At 32.5% G+C, this 9,843-nt stretch overlaps 1 pseudogene; it reads left to right on the top strand.

The window, feature by feature from the left end:
- The first annotated feature begins 1,730 nt into the window (after positions 1 to 1,730).
- Positions 1,731 to 9,405, top strand: LOC149150873 (auxin efflux carrier component 1 pseudogene; annotated as a pseudogene).
- The last annotated feature ends 438 nt before the right edge of the window (positions 9,406 to 9,843 follow it).

The following is a 9,843-nucleotide window of genomic DNA, read 5'->3' as shown; positions in this document are numbered from 1 at the left end:
CTATTGGTTCCTTATATGCTTTCTTGAGAATTTTGGCTCTTTTCAGAGCAATGCACTGACTTTGGTCCACATGTAAATATTTTTCCTCTTTTTTAATAGAATTAACCTTGCTCAAAAAATAAATAAATAAATAAATTAAAAATTAAAAATAATAATAATAATTTGGCATTATGGCGATGGCGAATCCAATCCTGCCTAATGATGATAATAATGTCTCAATAGTATTATTTGTTGTGAACTTTGGTTTATATTTACAAATTTAAATATAATTAAATTGTGAACCTAAATAATTTTTCCTTGCCTTGTTGTAGTAGCTAAGATTATCCTTTTAGGTTCAAAGAATATTTTTTTGGCTTAGCCATTGTGCCTACATCTCTAATTTTTAAATACGTGGGCATGTTCCTTGTCTTTCATGTTCTTCTCTTTAATTTTATGGTGTATACCTCAATCTTTATTTTCTACTTAGTTTTGGTTTAGTTTTTATCCTTGGAGAAGTGGTGCTACTTATTGATTCTCCACTATGCATTTCATGCATTAATAATTGTTTAGTTTCACTATTACATGGTATCTTTTAGCTATGCATGGCAGATATCTAGGTTGAGCTTAATAATTGTTTAGTTTGACCATTATGTAGTATCTTTACCCTTCTTAATCAATATTTATAGCTACTTAAGTTGTTTTTTTAGTCAATATCATTGCCCAGCTTTCATCATGTTTATGAGCATGATTTTGATTTTGAATTTAATGGTTACATTTATGAGCATAATGATGGCCACAGGCCTCTAATTTCCATAGTTTGAGACTTGGGATTTTTTGTTAACACCTTTACTTGGATCATCACAATGGCGTCGAACATCAATATAAAAGCATTTAAACATAAAAATATGTAAACATTCTATTAGTAATAACAATATCAATTCAGGTGTTCTTAGCATGAATCGTAAGAATATCAACGACTTTTTTGTAATCACTAAATAACCTATAAACAAATTTTCAATAATTACTAAATAACATTTAATTATTTATCCGCAGAAACATCACCTCTTTATAAATATGTGATTTTCTCTTTTATCAAAATGTATATTTCTATATAATGATTATATTATTAAAATATAAATTTATAGAAACTGTTATAAAAACTAGAAATGCATTCACTTCCTCCTCAAACTTTACAAAATAAATAAATTTTCTTTAATAAATATTAAATATTAAATTGTAATTGCTTAAAGTGTTTAATGAAATATTTTTTATAAAGGAAAAATATGTAATAATAAAATATTATTATACAGGGAAATAATTGGGAAGAAAATAAAATGTAAAATATATGCTTTATAAATGAAAAATATCGGTAACTGCTAAAATCTGCACAAATATAGGTGAATATTTCATATCAAATGTAGGTATTTTCCCGACCATATATCGAGGAGTAGATGATGAAATTCAAATCTTTGCCACACTTTAAGGTATTTCTAGTAGGCTAATTTCAATCAATCAGTGTGAAGTTTTTCGGGTTTATGTAATTTAAAGTTAGCTTGAAGTGACAGTGAATGTGAAGTAGACTTTAACTATTTGGCATGTTGTTAGGAGTCACAAAGCTTTTGGCACTAAATTCTCTAATTCGAAGCCCAATAGATTTAAAGATAAATATTAATAAAATAATTTTTAAAAATAGAAAATTAATGTATAAAGCTATATTTTATTAAATTCAAAAATATTTTAGAAGTTTGATTAAATTAATGGATAGTCACGTAATTTCAAATGTGTTATCTTGTTGGGCCACAAGGATAATAAAATAGTTATAATTCTATTTCTCAAATATCAACAATCCTACTTCATATTTTATTGATTTCCGCTGGTTCCTATTCATATTGTAAGGAACATTAGCATAACAATTGGGTCCTGGTCTTGGTCTCAGTATGAGGAACATTAGCAAAGCGTGACTTGCAATATTTCAACCCTCTTTTAATTAGGCGAAATTAGTGTTCACTTCAAACTCTCAACATAATTTATATTTTAACACAATTAAATGAACCAAAATCCTTTGCTTGCAACTTCTATAAGCATTTAATTTGGGAAATTAACCAAACTAAAACAAAATTGATTGTTCAAAATTCAAATTTGTAAGACATAATTTACAAATTTTATACATAAATACATACATGGTTTCCACGGTTGAAGTCGATCTCGTGTTGTTATAGCTCCAATTTGCTCTTGTTACCAAATGGCCGAATCCTCCATGCCAAACTAGGCATAATCCTTGGTACCCAGCTCCAAAATACTTCACAATTGAAGCACTTTGGCCTTTCATGCCCAAAAACTTCAAGAACAATTACTCAAATCTCCAATTCTGAATTCCAATCTTCATTTTTGAATTCCAATCTTCAATTCAGAATTTCCATCCATCCTCCCCCTCTAGTTCTCTGTGTACTTGTATAAATATCCTTACTAGACAGTGACCGCTTTCTTCCACCGCTCTCAACAGATTTGATTTTGATAGTCAAAAGGTTACGTGTAGTTGGAACGTGAGGTATGTAGATATTTATATGTTTTGAAATATTAAATAAATTTTAACTTCTAAATTTTAATTATAGATACTTTATGTATTAATATGTCTGTGATGTTAATTAAATTTTAACTTATAAATTATAATTATAATATTTAAATAAAGTGAATATATATATATTATAATTTATTAACTTATAAATTTAATACTATGGTAATCAATATTTATATTAGCAGGATGGAGAGTATTAATTTTATTTAATAATCTTATACTTATGAAATAGTTAATATGTATATTATGGTAGTGTCGAAATTTAGGTAATATTTCCCTTCTTAATCAGTTAGGTACTTAACTCTTTTATCATTTATCTAAACATCTTTCTTAATTATTTAATAAGTATACGAGTGCAAGGCATGTGATGTATGCATATGTAGTTATCATATGCATTCTAATACATTTTTGCTTATAAATCGAAATGGGTCATTACATACTCCCTTCAAAAAACTTCGTCCTGAAGTTAGGATTTATATAATATATCAGTGATTGCTTTAGTGACCAGTGTGATCATGTAAATATTGCATCTCAAGATTGAATTTTTGTTTAAATATTTATAGGTTTATAAATTTACTAGTCAAGCCATGTACGAATTGGGCTCCCAAGCTATTCTAGAATCATCTTATCCTTCATAATCTCTTACGCTCTCTTCCTTTCCGTCTTCTACTGGAATATGTCATGGTGTCAACTATACTAATCTAACCATTTATAAACCTCAAGGGTAACAGTGTCAACTATAACAACCTGATTACCTAGCAGGCATCCAACAGTCATCATCACACGTCTAGGGGAGCGTGGGTCGTACAATGCTCCCATGACTCCAGGATTTGGAGGATAAACTGTGAGAAACACCTCCACTCCTCCTAGTAGAACCAGTCTCAATATTTTATCATGGAATCTGATTGAGCCTCAATTATTCTTGTAGTTTTTGTCATCACGTGGTCATTTGGTAACAATGTTATTTGAAATGTAAACACTTGTCCATACATTATAACATATGCATCAATATATTCAAAACAATTCATATTTAAATAACAGTTTCTGTGTAATTCATATATGATTTTGTCAACGATATGACATACTTTGTCATGTCTAGCCCATATATCAGTAAATTAGCTTTCATATTAAAATGTAGTCATTTTTTTCATTTGTATCTCATCACTCATGTTGATATGCAGAAATGAAACCAAATTATAAATATCTTCATCCATAACATAATTCATGATTTAGATTTCATAGCAAGGTTAATTAAATACTAAACTTCATATTGGTATCCATATTCCAAGAATGTTAATTAAATAATGTATTTCATATTGGAATCTACGTACTAACAAAGTTAAGTAAATAGCATATACCATGTACCAGAAAAATAAATTTCTCTTCTTTGGGATAATCCAAAATAATAGTCTTACGTATCCAACTCAAAATATTAAAGTAAATATACACAAAATGAGGTTTTATGTCTCTCAAAATCAACACAAGTTGGGATATTTCCGACATATGATTTTTATATCTTCTCAGGTAGCCGATACAAAGCTATACTTGTCTCACTAGATCTTAACTTGGTCTACCAAGCGATTCCGTAGTTGTCGAACTCTACATTCCTGTATATGTAATGGTTCGATTGAAATGGTTCCCTCATCCAATACATGTAATTCCTTTCATTGAAGGTTTTGAGATTTATCAGTTATGTAATGTCTTAATACAGATATATGAAATACATTATGAAATGTATGCAAGTGGGGTGGCAATGTAAGATGATAGGCGACTGGCCAACTTTTTCCAAGACTTTGAATGGCTCAATAAATCAGGGTGATAGTTTTGTCCATTTTCCAAATCAGATAGTTTTTTTATTTGATCTAATGCAGATGAAAACCTTATCTCCTACTTCATAATTCTTAGTTGTCCTATGAGCATCAACATAACTCTTTTGTCTGTCTTGCGCCTCTTTCAATCATTGCCTAATTTGTTTCATCTTCTCTTCCATCTCTTGAATTAATTTTGGTCCCACTATTACCCGATCTTCTAACCTGTCCCAACTTAACGGTGTTCTGCAAGGTTGACGTACAATGCTTCAAAAGGAGGTATCTCGATTGAATTGTGGTAACTTTTATTGTGTGCAAATTCAACTAAGGGTAAGTACTTTTCCCAGTGTATCCACTGATCCATAATGTACATCCTTAGTATATCTTTTAGTACTTGGTTCACCCTTTTTGTTTGCCCATCAATCTCAAGATGATGAGTTGTGCTTAAATTTAGTTGAGTTCCCAAGGCTGATTGCATACAAGTCTAGAATCTTGAAGTGAATCGTGAGTCCTATTTGATGTAATATTCTTGGGTACTCCATGAAATCTAATAATTTTATTTATAAATACCCAAGCTATGTTAGCAACTTCATAAGTATCTCTTACGGGAATAAAATAGGCACTTTTCGTTAATTTATCCATCACAACCAGAATGGCATTATGATTTTGTGGAGTAAGAGGTAGCCCAACTGTAAAATCGATAGAAATGATCTCCCATTTGGTCATAGGAATGTTGTGAGGTTGCAAGAGACCTACTAGATGACAATGTTCAACCTTCACTTGCTGACATTCGAGACATTTTGCAATGAATTAGACAATATCATGTTTCATGTCTGCCCAAAAGAAGAGTTTATTTGTATCAGCATACATTTTCTTTACACCAAGATTGCACAATACAATTCTCTATGGGCTTCCTTAAGGATGGTGTTTCATAGATCCCAATTATTAGGAATGTACATCTTCCCATGGAATCACAAAATTCCATCATATTCTAGTTCATATCCCTCAAACTTAGGTTCCTTGGAAATTTTACTATCGAGCTTGAATCTTACTTTTAAATACCAATTGTCTCTCAAGAGATGTTCTAGTACTTGCATCCTAAAGTCTACCTTGATGGGTATGAGGGAAAATATTTGTAGTGTTCTACTTAAATCATCTGCTACTACATTATATTTTCCTTTAATGTATGAAATTCCAAAGTCATACTCCCTTAAGAATTGACTCTATTGTCTACCTAGCATTCAAGTCTCTTTGAGTAAATAGATATTGTAAACTTTGGTGGTCACTTTTGAGCATAAAGCTTCTCCCTACTAGATAGTGTTTCCATCTCTTTAAAGCTAACACTATGGCGGCTAACTCTAAATGGTGTGTGGCGTAGATGTCTTGATAAGACTTTAATTTTCTTTAGGCATATGCTATTACGCTTCTATCTCGCATTAATATTGCACCTAATCCTTGCTTGGATGCATCAGTACATAATATATACTTATTAAATAATTAGAAAAGATGTTTAAATGAATGATAAAGGGATTACATACCTAAATTATTAAGAAGTGAGATATTACCTAAAATTCGACACTCTCAAAATATACATATTAAATATTTCGTACTTATAAGGTTGTTAAATAAAATTAACACTTTCAATCCTTTTAATGTAAATATTGATCACCATAGCATTAAAATTAACAGATAATTATTGTTGATATATATGTATAGAAATATGTATTTAAAAAAAAAAAATATATATATATATATATATATATATATATTATTTAAATATTATAATTAAATTTTTAAAAGTTAAAATTGTTATTTTTAACATAACAAACATATTTATATATACATACCCTCACCTCCCACTTACATGTAAATCTTATGACTATCAAATAAAATATGATATGGGCGGTGCAAAAGGGTAGCAACAGCTTAGGAAGGGTATTTATCTGAGTATGCAAAAACACCAGGGGGAGGGAAAAAATTGGAAGGAGAACGGGAGATCTGAATCAGAACTGGAGATTTGAATCAAAACTTGAGATTTGAGTAACTGTTCTTGAAGCTTTTGGGAACATGGGTGAGAGTACTTCAATTGTGAAGTATTTTGAAGCTGAGTACCAAGGTTGTGCTCAGTTTGGCAGGGAAGATTTGGTCATTTGGTAATGGGAACAATTAGGGCTACAACAACACAGAATCAACTTCAAACTCGGAAGTCAGGTATGTATATGTGAATTAAATTGTTAAATTATGTTTAAATTGTAGCTGGCAAAATTTTGTAGAATTTAGGGATTTAATTTGGGTTTGATCATTAAATCATTCTAGTGGAAATTCTGAAATAAACTTGTGGTTTGGTCATTACAACTTCTAGAAGTCCGATATGGTTTATCATCTCTATCTTGGTACTCCATGAAAGAAAGCAAACAAATTCACAATTCAGATTGGTAATACATACTCCAAGCAATCAAACAAACAAATTAACAATTTAGAGTTGCTCTTTACATATTACAACATGTGTACCATATATAGATGACAAATATTACCATCCATAAATCTTTGCACACACATTCATGCGTATATCTATTTAAAAATAATAATATGCCAGTTGGGTTTCATGGTAGAACGGTGAATAGAATAACCAACATGGAAAAAATGAGAATAACAAGTCCAGTAGTGTTGACAAGCATGGCATGTGAGCTGATGCGGTGTATGCCACAAAGGCTTCACTGGGGGATAAATACTATACCACGTGGGTTCATATTGGGGGATATATATTGAGGAAAAAATGACATAATATATTGAGCATATAATATGGGGTAAAGAGTTTTTATATTGGCATGTATAAAAAATGGAGCTCAAAGTTAATGAGGAAATATAAAGGTGTATAAAAAATGTTAATGAAAAAATGGATACCTATAATATCTAGTGAAAAAAGGAGTTTTCTAAATTGGAAAGGTGTATTGGGTTCGTATTGGTAGGAGGTTAAATAATGTGATTTTTAGAGGTATTTTCCAATATGTAGTCAAATTAGGAGTATTGTTTAGTATGCAATGAACACACATGATATGTCAGAGGTTCATTGAGTGAAGCCCCCATGGTGTATGTCCATCAACAACTCTTGGAATGAGAGCCTTTCCATGATTCCTAACCCTGTTGTTCCAATCACCATTGAATAAAGGAAAAACGCAAGGAAAACATGCCATGGATAGATAACATCTCTCCTTGACTATGACGTGCCTAGGAACATGAATGCTAAGAGTGTTGAAATCCACTGGTTAACGCCATCTATTTTTAATTATTTTTCCACCTTCACCCATGAACTACATGCATCCCATTTCCTATTCGCTGTTATTTTTTCCACTGAAAATCATAATTGGTTAACCCCATCTCTTTTTAATTAATTTTCCACCTTCACCCATGAACTACATGCATCCCATTTCCTATTTGCTGCTATTTTTTTCCACGGGAAATGAATTGAATGATGAAGGTAAATGGAAGTAAGTTAGGAAACATATATCAAATGAATTGAACCATGAAGGCAAATGGAAGTAAGTTATGAAACAGTATGAGGAACATGTAAACCATAGTGACCATAGTAATTAAAAAATGAATTCATAATCACACGTTAACATCTTTACTACCCTTTTGACTTCATGTGAAATACACACAAGCAACATAATTGCACATTTCGATAAATAGATGCAACTTCCACTGGCCATGGAAAAGGCTCACTTTGGAATACCAGTGCAATGAAATTCCACTCCGGGCTGAAGTTGGAATCATTGTGTTATATATATATATATATAGTTTCCCTTAAACACATTTACAGTGCACCAAATTATTAAATATTAAGTAGAACCTGAGAAATTGGCACATTTGTTCCATGGATGAACATGGGAACCCTGTTGATCAAATTGAACACAAGTGGTTGCCTGCCAAGCTATCAATAGACCATAGCTTTTCTTGATTTGTATGTTGTGATTGCAATTGTAACCATGTCTGGTTTTGTGTGCCTATCTTTGATAAAATGACTAATGGAGCAGTCATATAGAACATACTCTCGGTAGTGATGCCATTGGAGGTGGCCATTATCTTAGCTTACATGTTTGTGAAATGGTGGAAGATTTTCAGCCTAGATCAGTGCTTGGGAATCAACCATTTCGTGGCCCTGTTCACGGTTCCCCTTCTCGCCTTCCATTCCGTCTCCACCAACAACCCGTATGCCATGATTTGAGATTCATAGTTGCAGATTCGCTGCAGAAGATTATCATATTGGCAATGCTGCTCATATTGCCCAAGGTGGGAAAGAGAGGGAGCCAGGAATGGATGTTAACTATTTTTTCTTTCTCCACTCTGTACAACACTTTGGTCATGGGAATTCCCCTGGTCAAGGCAATGTATGGGGACTTTTCCGGCAACCTGATGGTCTAGATTGTGGTGTTGTTGTGCATAATCTCGCATACTCTCATGCTTTTCATGTTCGAATACCGTGTAGCCAAGCTTTTGATCATGGAGCAGTTTGCCAACACCGTTGTTTCCATTGTTTCTTTGTGGGTGGATTTTGACGTCATGTCTTTAGATGGCAAAGAACCGATTCAGACGGATGCGCAAGACGGAGAAGATGGGAAGCTTCATGTTATAGTCAGAAAATCCACTTCTTGTCATTCTGTCTTGTCATCTCATAGATCTCAAGGGCCGCTGAGCCTCACTCCCAGGCCTTCCAATTTAAGAAATGCATAGATCTATTCAAACCCGACACCCAGAGGCTTTAGTTTTAATTATGTTGATTTCTATTCACTATTAACCAATAGAGTAAAAGCAACAATGAGCCCTCGCACATCCAATTCCGGCTTTTCAGATGTTTATTCACTCCATTCCTCCCGGGGTCCTACAACCAGAAATTCGAATTTTGATGAAGAAAATTTCAAGAAAATGAATAACAAGCTTATGATCCAGAGTGCCAACAATGCCAACTCTTCTCCATTTGGACCTCGGCCCCTAGATTCCATGGGTAGAGAAGCCAAGGGAGCACAGGGAATACATTTGAGCTAAACTTGCGTGTTGGTGTTCAGGGAAGTGTGAGTTTGTATCCTACTAGTCCAACTCATGGTGTGTTATCTCCAAATGCTTCTACACTCTCACTCTCATAGCCTTTTTCCTTTTTGTTTCATTATACTAATAGTATAGAAAGAAAGCAAGAAAATTATTTTAACGTTTATGAGGCTAATCATTTGGTTGATATATTCGGCCCTTTTCCTATGAAGCCTCACAATAAACGCTTCTAGCTTCTTGACAAACCTCTCACTAAATAGTTATAGAAAAATATTGTCACAAAGGTCGCACAAGATCCCCTTCCTATGTACCGAAGAGGAGGTCACATGTTCACTTTCACTTCAACTTGAAATTATCTATAATATTGCTATCATTTCTAAAAATGGCTTCCCTATCTGAAATATGGAATAGCCAAATCTAATTTATTTGCAAAAACTT

The sequence above is a fragment of the Pinus tabuliformis genome, chromosome 9 (assembly GCF_031772625.1).
Source record: "Pinus tabuliformis cultivar Carrire ecotype Pingquan chromosome 9, CPIR1, whole genome shotgun sequence".
NCBI lineage: Eukaryota > Viridiplantae > Streptophyta > Pinopsida > Pinales > Pinaceae > Pinus > Pinus tabuliformis.
The sequence above is the reverse complement of the archived record's forward strand: the minus strand, read 5'-3'. Positions and strand labels throughout refer to the sequence as shown.